Below are 12,128 nucleotides of genomic sequence, written 5' to 3' on the forward strand. Positions count from 1 at the left end.
AAACCCAGAAAACAAAACTGAAACAGCTCAAAGTAAACATCTAGATATAAAAGCTACAACATCTGAAAGTTACAAATACATATGGGATTATTATCAGGTTAGATATCATAGAAGAAAAGAATTATGATCTAGAAGATATGGCAATAGCAACAATTTAAAATGAAGTAGAAACTAAAACTTTATTAACAGAATATTCAATCTCAACATAAAATTAGGAGACGGAGAGATGCTCAGTGGTTAATGAAGCTTAGTGTGCTTGTAAAGAACCCAAGTTCAGCTCCCAGCACCTATGTCACTGCTCATGCTCTATAACCCCAGTTACAGGGGATCTAGTGCCCTCTTCTGTCCTCCATGGGTTCCTGCATATATGTGGCATACATAGGCTCATGTTGAAAAGTTCCCAGCAAAGATGTCAGGGTACTGGGAGGGCTGTTGTCCCTGAAGAACCTCAGCTGTGAAAGGTCTCACAGACCAGTCTGTATCAGGCTTTCTTTGGGGCCACCGACCAGCTCCCAAATCATGACATGGAGACTTATTCTTCATTATGAATGCTCAGCCTTACCTTATGTTTGTCCCACTAGCTCTTATAACTTAAATTAACCTGTTTCTCTTCATCTATGTTTTGCCTTGGGGCTTTTTACCATTCTTTCATTCTGTATTTCCTGCTCTGTATCGGGCTTGCTGGTGGCTGCCTGCCTCCCAGCCCTGGGCATCTCCCTGTCCCTGTCCCTGTCCCTGCCCCTGCCCCCGCCCCTGCCCCCTCATTCTCTTGAGCCTAGGTTCCCCCGGCTATTTATTCTCTCTGCCCACCAGCCCCTCCTATCCTTCTACTGCCTAGCTTTTGGCCATTCAGCTTTTTATTAGACTAATCAGGTGCCTTATGCAGGCAAGGTAAAAGAGCACCACATCTTTACATCATTAAACAAATGCAGCATAAACAAACGTAACACATCTTTGCCTAGGTTAAACAAATGCAACACAAACAAATGTAACACATCTTTACATAGTTACAGTAATATTTCACAACACAGGTCTACTCCTCAATCCTGCTCTTTCTAGTCCTTAGCCCTTTATTCATTCCTGTCAATGACTACCTGTTTTGGGTAGCTGACTGCCAAATGAAGGAACTGCTTTTCTCAACAGGGAATGGGAGAAGGGTAGCCAGGAAGTAGAGAGCAGTGATGTGTGCCATGAGGCCTTGCTTCCTGGACCATTTCTGGAAAGGAGTACTGAGGTGCTGCACCATTGTAAAGGAGAGCCCAGAGCCAGACGGACCATCCTAATGAGCTTCTAACTTTTCTTTGACCACAGGCATATCAACCTTTTGACCTCAGTTTCTTCAGATGAAGGCAGCACTCTAGTGGCCAGGAACAGTCATTAGGTGGAATTACCACCAAGTTGTATCTTCACATGTTAACACCCTAACCACAGTGTGATATTATTTGGAGATGGGCCCTTGGGGAGGCAGGTAGAATCACCAAGCACAACGGGGATGGATGGAGGACTGCTGTGAAGCAATAGGGAAGCACCTGGGAAGCACCTGGGAAGCGTGAGGCCAAGGCCTGCTCCAAACTTGACTCTATCACTGAAAGTTCTGCAGCCTAAGACTCACCTTTTGTCTTTTCTACCATTTGTAGTGGAGTATGTAGGTTGTTTGCTCTCTTAGGACTAATGTGACTGTGATGTAGAGGGCCTCACATAGCCCTTGGGTCCTCTCTGGGGGTGTGGGGGGATTGGGGAATGGAGGCATAATTTCATGCCATGTTTCCCATATCATGGCGACAGCGTGTGGGCAAGTGCTGAGGAGAGGTAGAAGTTGTTCTTACCTGTGCCCTCTGCCACTGTTTATGACTTGTAGACATTAGAGGTGCATGGTAGCCACATCTTCCCAGGGCATTTATAGAATTAGGATGTGAGCAGGAAGTAGAGAGACCTAGAAACTCATAAAGAGTGCCCCGCAGCTCCGCTTTGCATGTAAGTCAAGGTGTCCTCATCTATACCTCAGGCCCAGCTGTACTCCCTTCAGGCCAGCTGTCTACATTCAACTCATTTGTTCCCGTGTCAGGTCAAGTGCCCCATCAGTTTAGCTGTCTGCACTTAGCCCAAGTGTTCCCCTCTGCAGGTCAGTTATTCATTTCTCATTTGAACTGTCTTTTCCTCAACCCAGGGCCTTTCTCTTCAGCCAAGCTATTCCTTGGCTCAACTGATGTCAGCTCAGCCTTGCTGGCCTCCTCCTTACCTCAGATGTACTCACAGAAGCCTAGCCTTTCCTAGCCCAGTTCATTCAGTTGCCCACCTCCACCTCACACCAGCTGTTCCTATCTCAGCCCACTGATACCACTCTGTTTTGCTGTCCCAAACACTACCCATATATTACCAACCTAGTCTAGCTTTCCCGTTCAAATGTCTGTCATTGTATATGTTCAAAAAACTAGAACAAGTGTCCCTCTCCTGTAGTTAGAGTTTTCCTGCCTGGCCCACAGTCAGGACAAATCTCTCTTTCCCGCCAGTCCCACAGTCGCTCAGACCCAACCAAGAAAGCACACCAAAACTTATTTTGCTTACAAACTGTATGGGCGAGGCAGGCTTCTTGTTATCTACTTCTTCTATCTTAAATTAACCCATTTCTGTTAGTCTATACTTTGCCACATGGCTTGTGGCTTACCAGTGTCTTTACATGTTGCTTCTCATGGCGGCGGCTGGCGGTGTCTCTCTCCAGCTTTCTACTTCCCAGAATTCTCTTCTCTCTTGTCCCGCCTATACTTCCTGCCTGGCCACTGGCCAATCAGAACTTTATTTACACAGAGCGATATCCACAGCACTCTCCTCACCCAAGTTGCCCCTACCAAGCCAACTGTCCTGACTGGAGCCAGCTACCCTCCTAGAGAAACCTAGCTGTTCCCCATTATCAGTTACGATGACCTCATATCAGTCCTACTGCTTCCGGGTTTCTCTGTCACATCTTCCCACTTGGTCCTCTGTCAGTATTTACTGCATCAACTGTTCCCCGTTATTGATGGTAACTATCACTTTTGGTCCAGCGACCCTAACAGCCATTCTCAACATCAGCACAGCTATTCCTGTTTATGTCCACTCGATTGCTCCTTCCACATCACTTAGGCTTTCTTGGAGCCACCAAAATGCAGCTGTCCCCGTTGGCTGGCATTTCTCTCTTTTTATAGGCCCAGTACCTCTCTTTTCTAGAGACCTTCTTAGGGAAAGGAAATGATATGTTTGAGCCCTAGGGTAACCTCTCCTATGGCTCCTGGTTCCCTCGCTACAGTGACAGGGGCATGTTTGTGGTACCTAATACTAATTCTGGATTCACACCTCAGTTTTCCCTGAAGGGCACAGGCAGCAAAGCACATAACACTGGAAGAAGAGAGGGAGAATTCAGGATTGCTTGTAAAGCTAGACATGGGAGGGATCTGTCATCACCTCAATACTTCCCAGAGCCAAGAGAGGGTCTGGTCATCCCTTTCCCCACAGGCACTCCACACATGCTGGAGTCACAACTCCAGACAGGAGAAGAGACTCCCTTGCCTTTAGCTTCCCCAGAGAGACAGGACCAACTTTTCAAATCCTCTTTCCCACTCCAATCTGAGCCCGCAGAGAAGAAAAGATAAATAGAGACTGAACAGAACCGCATAGGTTGGGAGTCTACAGAGAACAGAAAGAATCAACCTATGACCTTCCACTGTAGACCAGCTGGCTCTCTGGGGCCCAGATGTCTAGGCCTCTCCAAGCCAAGATGTTAATTCTAGCAGCTCAGGGCTGGGACAGGAGGGGATTCATTAGTGTGATCTTTATCTGTGTCTCTGTTCTTAACAGCTAAACAATAAAAGACACAATAAGTGCACAATATATCTGGGAAAGCAATATTGGGCCATTGATTTGATGGTCCTCAAATTTTCATGGTCTAAACCTTAGTGTCTGTTTTTTAATTGTAAAGTGTCAGTGCCACAGGGGTCTTAGTGTTGGCACTTACTTAGATGCTGAAGGAAGGCCGCCATTTTGTGGGTCCCACGTAGGAGAGCTCCTATAGAGGAGGTATCCCATCCACCTGCAAACACATGGCCAGAGTGGAATTGGCCCAGAAGTAAGCATAGTTACAGGAATGTCTGAGGACGAAACATACCTCCTGTTAGTCCCTGAGTTCTAAAATCAGGGCAGGAGTAAAAATTCGGGCCACCTGAGAATAATGGAGATTTGCTCTTGTCTTCCTGTAGCATACTCCTCCTTCACAGCTAGGCTCAGGAACGCCTACCTACCTGTGGACTGTCTTGTGTGGGGCAGTCTATGGAGATAGGACAAGGTTGCTTTCACTTAAAACTCCCAATACCTTGTGAGGTGTCTGAGCCAGTTTGGGTGCTCAATGTGGGGTGACCGAATGCATGCATGGGGGTGCTAGACAATTTCACAGAGATATTTTTCATTTACTCACTTATCCATTCATTTAAACAACTATTTATTTGTCTTTCTCTATGTTCTTAGTGTTGGAAGTGAATGTGACTCAGGCTTTGCCCTTGTCATAGTGAGTGTAGTACAGGAGACAACCGTATTGCAGGACCTATAAGGAGCATGGAGATGGCTCCTAGGAGGGAGCCAGTGAATGGGATGAATGTGTCCACTTCCTCCAGCATCAAATATGTGCTAGGCTGGAAGCTGCTTCACACCTCCACCCCACCCCAAACACTCCAGAAACAGATGCATGGAGAACCTAGATTTTTCCTGGAGGGGCAAAGGAGAGGAAATACAGTGTCCTCCAACATTGTAGACCACTGCCTGGGGAATCCATGAGGCCATAGCCAAGAACTATGGTTCCTCTAACTCCCCTTCTCTCCCTGGCATCTCAGGCCTTCTTGATTTGGGCCTGATCATGGCTTCCTAGGAATGAGGCTTGCTAGTGTGCATTTGTGCAAGTGGGGAGCCCTGCAAAGAGGCTTGGGGAGGCTTGTTTCTTGAGGCAAAGGAAGAGAGAATGGAGCTGATTGGTGCTGGTTTTTATTTTCTGAAATGAGCGCACTTGCCCCTGGCACCACACAGGTGCCAGCAGAGAAGTCACTAGCAGTAGGTTAAACAGAAAACAAAAGGTTTAGAGGCCAATCGAAAGAAAGATAAAGATAATTAAAATGAATCTCAGCTGGCATCAGGTTATGACCTCACCTCTGACTGTACAGTACGGGCTACAGAAGCCCAAGAGTGCCTATTGACTGGGGATACTGGAGGACGACGGCTCTTATTGATTCTTACTAGAGGCATCTGAACCACATCCCAGAATGGAGCCCTCAAGAAATATGAGCTGCAGATGGTCAGTTTCTCCTGACTGTAGGTGGTTCTGTTACCACCTGGCCATGTCTCACAAGTACCTTATGACTTTTTCTCTCAGGGGGCTTCCTGGTGTGGTTATTGGAGGAAGTGGTCCAGACCAGGGGGACTTTCTTAAAACTTCCACCCCTTGGTGAGTGTCCCAGGATACACCCCTGTGATGTCCATGACATTCACAGAGCCTGGTATACAGTGGCTCCTCCTCCAGCTCAGGCCTGGTATATTATGGAAGGTGTGAGTTCTAAAGTGAACTATACTCAGTGATGAGGCATTATTGGAATTGGCTCATGTGGAAATATGAGTGTGTACTGCTCCGAATGAGTGGTTCCCTCTACTTGACTGAACAGGTTTAAATGGGGCTGTTGTTCTTTCTTTCCACTAGGACCTGAGAGACCTTAGGAGTGGGGTCTCCTTGGGTGTGAGTGAATTGGGGGTCCCTCACAGCAGGTTAGGAGGTTCCTGTGCATGTCAAAATAACCCAGCAGCCCCCAGCATGAGTGCTGAAATCACTATGCCCATTTCCTTGCCTTGTTTGGCATCACCTCTTTCTCTTCCTTTGCTAGGAATCCAGAGACAAACAGATGGCAAGCATCGGTGGCTTCTAAGGTTTGCAAAGGGAGAGCTGGGGGTAGCAGGGAGAGAAGGGGAGTTAGAGGAACCATCGTTCTTGGCTATGGCCTCATGGATTCCCCAGGCAGTGGTCTACAATGTTGGAGGACACTGTATTTCCTCTCCTTTGCCCCTCCAGGAAAAACCTAGGTTCTCCATGCATCTGTTTCTGGAGTGTTTGGGGTGGGGTGGAGGTGTGAAGCAGCTTCCAGGCATCTTTCATTCATTGCCAGGCTATACATTCTGGTGCTTCCTAGCTGGTAGTGGCACCCTCAACTCTATATCCAATATATCTATGATCTTCCAGAGGAAGGAAGGATAGGAGTTTAGGGGCAGATTTGATGCAGGGTGGAGCTTATGGTATCACAGGTTGAGGGGAGAGGAGGCTAAGGACTATTCTCCACCTACACATATTCCATAGGAGGCAGAAGCAGGCAAATTCAGACTATGGGTGTCAGAGAGGAATTCTTGGGAAGCAAAGGCAGAAAGAAATCTCGGAGTTCAGCCCAGTTTGGTCTACATAGAGAGACTGTCTCAAAAAGGAAAAAAAAAAAAAAGACTGAACACTTTATCCTTCATGAGGTCCATTATAGCTTTCAGTTTAGTAATTTTATGAGACTCCTGTGTGTGTGTGTGTGTGTGTGTGTGTGTGTGTGTGTGTGTGTGTGTGTGTGAATGAGTGGGTCTCTGATACTTGTGCCTTCTCTTGGGCTCTTTCCTTCTGTTGGTTTGTCTTGTCTAACTTTGATGTGATGATTTTTGTTTTATTATATGTGATTTAGTTTTGTTTTGTTGTTATCTTTTGGAAGCTTTTTTTTTTTCCAATGAGAGACAAAATGAAGTGGATCTGAATGGGAGAGATTGGGTGGAACTTGGAGGGAGGAAGGAAGGGAGGGAGGGAAGGAGGGAGGGAAGCAGGGAGGGAGGAGAGACTGTATTCAGATAATTACCAGCACTGGTAATAAATTCTTCATTGTCTGCTAAACCAGCATGACTTTCTCTGAAGGAAATGCCAGGCAAGACAATACTGATGTCCCTCAGGACCCACCAATAGTTGCTTCTAGACCTATAACCAGACTCAAAGCAAAGCAGGCTCCTAGAAGGGAGGTAGAAAGTGTAGTCCATGAGGAGGTGTGCTACACTACTAAAGAGATTAATGAATTTGCTAATTCAAATTCAAGTCTGGAGATTAAGTGAGGGAATGGATTTTAAGGGTGTGGAATAATGATAGAAGGAACATAAAACGAGATCAAGCTGAGTTTATTGATATTGGCCCCTCTCAGTGGAAATTCTAGGTTTAACATTGAAGCTTGCACTGTTTAAAAAAAAGGCATCAAAAGTTTTTTTGAATGGTTGGCTGAAATGTTTGTCAAAAGATGGCCTACTGAAAAGGAGTTGGAGATGCCTGGTATCCATTGGCTTAGTGTTAACAAAGGAATTTTAAGCCTCAGGGAAATTGCAAATGCTAGAATGGGCACACTGTGTGAAACCTATTCTACAATAGGAATGTCCAGAAGACAGGCCCTTCATTAATCCTATAAGACCCAAAATGGTGAGAGTACATTTGAAGTTTTGTTTTTGCCTTTTCCCTTGTACCAGACCTTAGGGTTGGAGATGCTGCTGCTCAAATGGATGAATTAAATGCAATGTATTTATTTGGGCCCCAAGGTAGCAGGGGCTAGGTGGTAGCACTGAATCCCCAAGGGAAGGTGACTGTAGTTACTATAAAGGGCAACATAGACAAAACAATGTTCACAATGGCCCAACCCTTAACAGTCAGCACAGGCAAAATGAATTTTATGGTGGCTTGCTTGTACGGACCTTTGGTACTGGCTAATCAATCATTGTGTTTCCAGGCAAGAAACAGATAAAAAACCTACTGAATTTTTGTTCTGTGTAAGGGGGCAAATTCTCAAACAAATGAAAGGAAGGCTGCATTGGATTGTGGTAAAAGGCAATCTTGGCCTGTGAATCAGTTTCCAGACTTGAACCAGTTTACAGACCCAGAAGCCCCTGAATGAAAGGATAGCCAGGTTCCCCTGACAAAGGACCTTGATAAAATATATGAAAGTTTTCTGTTAGCCTTCCTCCAGTCCTTCCCCACTGGTATTAAAATCTACTTCTCTGGGATTCTAGGTTATACTGAAGACCAGCTGAGACATCCAGCCTTGTGGACTGAGCAATTTTTGAATTCTTGGACTTTCCATTCATAGACAACCATTGTCGGAATAGCTGGACCACAGCCTGTAAATCATCCTAATTAAATCCCCTTTCTATATACAGAGAGATTCATTCTATACTTTCTGTTACACTAAAAAACCCCGACTAACATAATATGTAAAGACTCCTCTCTAGAAAACCTCAGAAGTATGCCTTTTCATTGGTCTCCCCAAAACCCTGTCTGAGATCTGCCTGCATCTGCCTCCCGAGTGCTGGGATTAAAGGCATGTGCTACCACCATTTGGCTAACTCTGTGTGATTTTAACAAGGGGAAAGGAGATTCCTAAAGTGTTAGAGAGTTTAGTGTGATTTCAAACATGGACTTTTTATAAAGTGGAAGACATAAAACTATAGGGGAAATTTTATTTGCCATTCACTGAACCAGTATGAGAGAGCTGGGATTTGAACCTGGTTCTCAAGATTTTATTTGTATTACCATATTCCAAATCTCTAGGCCTCACTGGCTCCAAAGAACACAGATTATTTTTTGTTTCTGCATTGAGGCCAGCCAGGAACACAGCAGCTTTGCTTATTCCAGATACAACTGGACGATCATCCAGCAATGCAGATTGCCAGCTACATAGAGGGAAAAGAGTGCAGAAGGCTGCTTTACTGCTTAGATGCCGTGACCTACCCACTATAACCATTCTGTTTGCAGTCATTGGCCAGAACTGTTCTCATGCCTCTGTCCTAGCTACAGGAAGGGCAAGAGTTAAAAGCACTTTGTGAACAATAGCAACCATGTTTACTCTTGGTCAGCTGCTTGTCGCCTGGGGCTTAGGTAACCTAGTTTGTCCCCCAGCCTAGGAGGCCCTCCTTTTCTCTTCAACCCAGTCTCAACCTCTGCAGATCTCTTCCCTCCTTCCCCTCCTCTCTCTGAGAACCACATCCTCTGGATATTTAAACCTGGGAGTTTCATGTCCCTGTCCTGAATTTTCCCCTAGCTTCATATGCAGGGATTTTCAGGGCCAGTCCTTTTTCATTAGCTGGACTCAGTTTACCCATCTATATAATGGGACTCTGCCTTCTAATCTTGGCTCTCAGTGCCTTTTTCAGGAGGCTATGCTTTTGTTTAAGAATAGGTCTGTCATCCATCCATCTACTCCAACCTGTCTGCCCACTTTAGATATGTGCCATGTTGTATCTGCTCCTGCACTGAGCCTCTTGGTTCTTTTGTGAGGCTCTCCATTTGGGCTCCTTAGATTGGGGAGGAGAGTCTTTGCTAAGTCTTTGTATCTTACTAAGTGCCTGCTGTATGCCAGATGCTATCTTGTACATCACTGACTTCTCTTGGCTGCATTTTTGTTATAGATTTACTTAGATTAAATGCCCCTTCTCGACTCAATCTTTCTGTGGCAGGAGAGGCACCTTTTTCTTGGTGTTAGCATGCTCTTGATAGTCTTTCTCCTCTTCCATATAACCCCAACAGAGCAATGTCCTGTTTAATCTTCTTCTCAATGGTCTGTAAACAGGTCTCTGAAGTCAAGGTTCAAGTCTACATCATTCTAGCACATGGAAGACATATTTCCTCTTGGTACCATGCAAACTTGGGACTCAGGGCATGGCCTTGGGTGAGGCTTTCCCTTCCAAACCTTTCCTGCCCTTTCTGGAGAATGGGACAGTACTCCCTGCCTTCCTCTGCTCTCTCTACTCTGCCTCAGCCAATGGATCCTGGATAAATATCTCTGGTGGATTTAGAACATTGCCAGAGCAGTGGGCCTCTGCATGTGGTTGATAAAATATGAACACCTTTTTTTAATGGAGAACTCATCACCAGTCTCAGACTCCTTCCCTTCTGTTTGGAATCCTTCCTTGCAAGGTGCTGAAGTCTGTCTCTGAGACAGGAGTCACATCTAGTCAGCTCAAGATAGCTTCTGGACACCAGCCAAACCAACACCTCTCCTCAGCTACAGGACTGTATCCAGGGAGTCAGGTGATCAGCTCCAAGTGGCATAGCAATTGAACAGAAGGTTGGAACTGATGATCTGACTCAAGAGTCCTGGTTCTTAGCTATGGGCCTCCCTGACCTGGGACTCAGGGATATGGTGACTGAGGGCACAACCTGAGTCTTCTCCATGCTATCCACCTGTCTGCAGACTGTTCATGGCTAGTTACTGGGACAGAAGCAACTGGCCCTGACATGTTGCTATTTAGCTCCACTACCACTATGCTTTCATTCCAAGTCCTCTCATTCCCCCCGTTCTGTTTGGTGTGAAAGGAGAGGCAGATGGCATGTATGTCCACTATGTGACAGATACTTTCTTATATACTAGCTACTATTTGCTCATAACACTTGTGCAAGCAGGCAGCATTGTTATACCCATATGATGGACATAGTAACTGAGACCTGAAGCAGTGGAGGTATAATTTTAGTTTTGCATTGCTCTGTTTATAGTAGCAAGCTTAAGAGGGTAGGTTTTAAAGTCAGATTTCTTGAGTTTGTATCTCAGCCCTTGCACTGTCCAGCTGTGTGACTGTGAGCAAGTTAGTCAACCTCTCTGAATCTCCCTGTTCTCACTTGTAAAATGGTACTAATTATGCTACCAACTTGAAAGACGTTGTGATGACTGACTATAACACTGAAGGCTCAAGTTATTAACACTGAATATAATATATATTCCTTGCTACTATTATTGTGTTAATTTTTCTTGCTAGAATTTATTGAGGCCCCATTCAAGCCCGGGTATGCTAGGCGCTGTGCATTTAATATGGTCCCTGACTTTAAACTAAGTGTGGTAGTTCATGCTTGTAATATCAGAATATGGGAAGATGAAGCAGAAAGATTGCCATGAGTTCAAGGCATATCTGGGCTACAGAGTGAGGCCTGTCACAAATAAATAATGAATAAAGGTCTTAAATCTTGTTAATAACACTGATGTTGCCTTTTTTCCTCAAGAGAAACTCGGGTCTCAAAATTGCCTAACCCAAGGTCTCCAGCTCTGAGCAGTGAAATCATTTCTGAAACTGGAACCGTGTCTTTGGGGGATTGTAGGAAATGTGAATAAGGCAAACTGTCTTTATTAAAGGATTAGGTAAGACAAACTCTATTTTAAAAAATTGTAAAGAAGCCACTTGGCAAAAATTGAAATTTCCCCAGTGCCAGCACTTCTTGAAATCAAAATGTGTACTCCAGGTTGCATGGCGTTCTCAGAAACTGCACTTTGCTTACCAGCTAAGCCATTGAGTTACCCAACTGTGTAAGGGTGTGAGGCACAGCCCTGAACACTCAGGCTAAGGCACAGGTCCCCCTTTTGTGGCAGAGATCGAAACCAAGTGGAGTTCTGCACAGTATTCTTGTCTGCTTGATTTGGCATGAACACACGCCATTGTGTAGAAGTCAAACTTTTTGCCTTGCCAAGATGCTTGTGTGTCATTTTCTTGGGACTCTAGACAGATTTCCTTTTTTTATTTAAGAAAAAAAAAATAGTCATTGTATAAACCAACCCTCTCATCCCTCCTCCTGGTCCCGCCAGCATTTCTCCCCACTCCCCCATCCCCTCCTCCAAAAGGGTAAGGGCTCCTATGGGAAGTCAGCAAAGCCTGGTACATTCAGTTAAGGCAGGTCCAAGGCCCTTCCCCCTGCATCAAGCATGAGCAAGGTGTCCCACTATAGACCATGGGCTCCCGAAAGCCAGCTCATGCACCAGGGATAGATTCTGATCCTGCTATCAGGGGCCCCTCAAACAGACCAAGCTACACAACTGTCTCCCGTATGCAGAGGGCCTAGTCCACTCTCATGCAGGTTCCACAGCTTCCAGACCCTTTCTAACAAGACCTGCATCTTTACATTCCTGCCCAAGGAGCATGTTAATCAGTTCATACTTGTCAGTTCCTATTTCTTCCCAGTGAATCTAACAGTCCCTTGAATTAGCAAAGGGTGGGGATTTGGAGAGGAGAGTAAGGAGAGTATATGAATTAGTGTTCTGAGAGCAAGGAAGAATCAGGGCCTACGTATGAAAGGCCATGAGATG

This window comes from Onychomys torridus, unplaced genomic scaffold, assembly GCF_903995425.1.
Source record: "Onychomys torridus unplaced genomic scaffold, mOncTor1.1, whole genome shotgun sequence".
Lineage (NCBI taxonomy): Eukaryota > Metazoa > Chordata > Mammalia > Rodentia > Cricetidae > Onychomys > Onychomys torridus.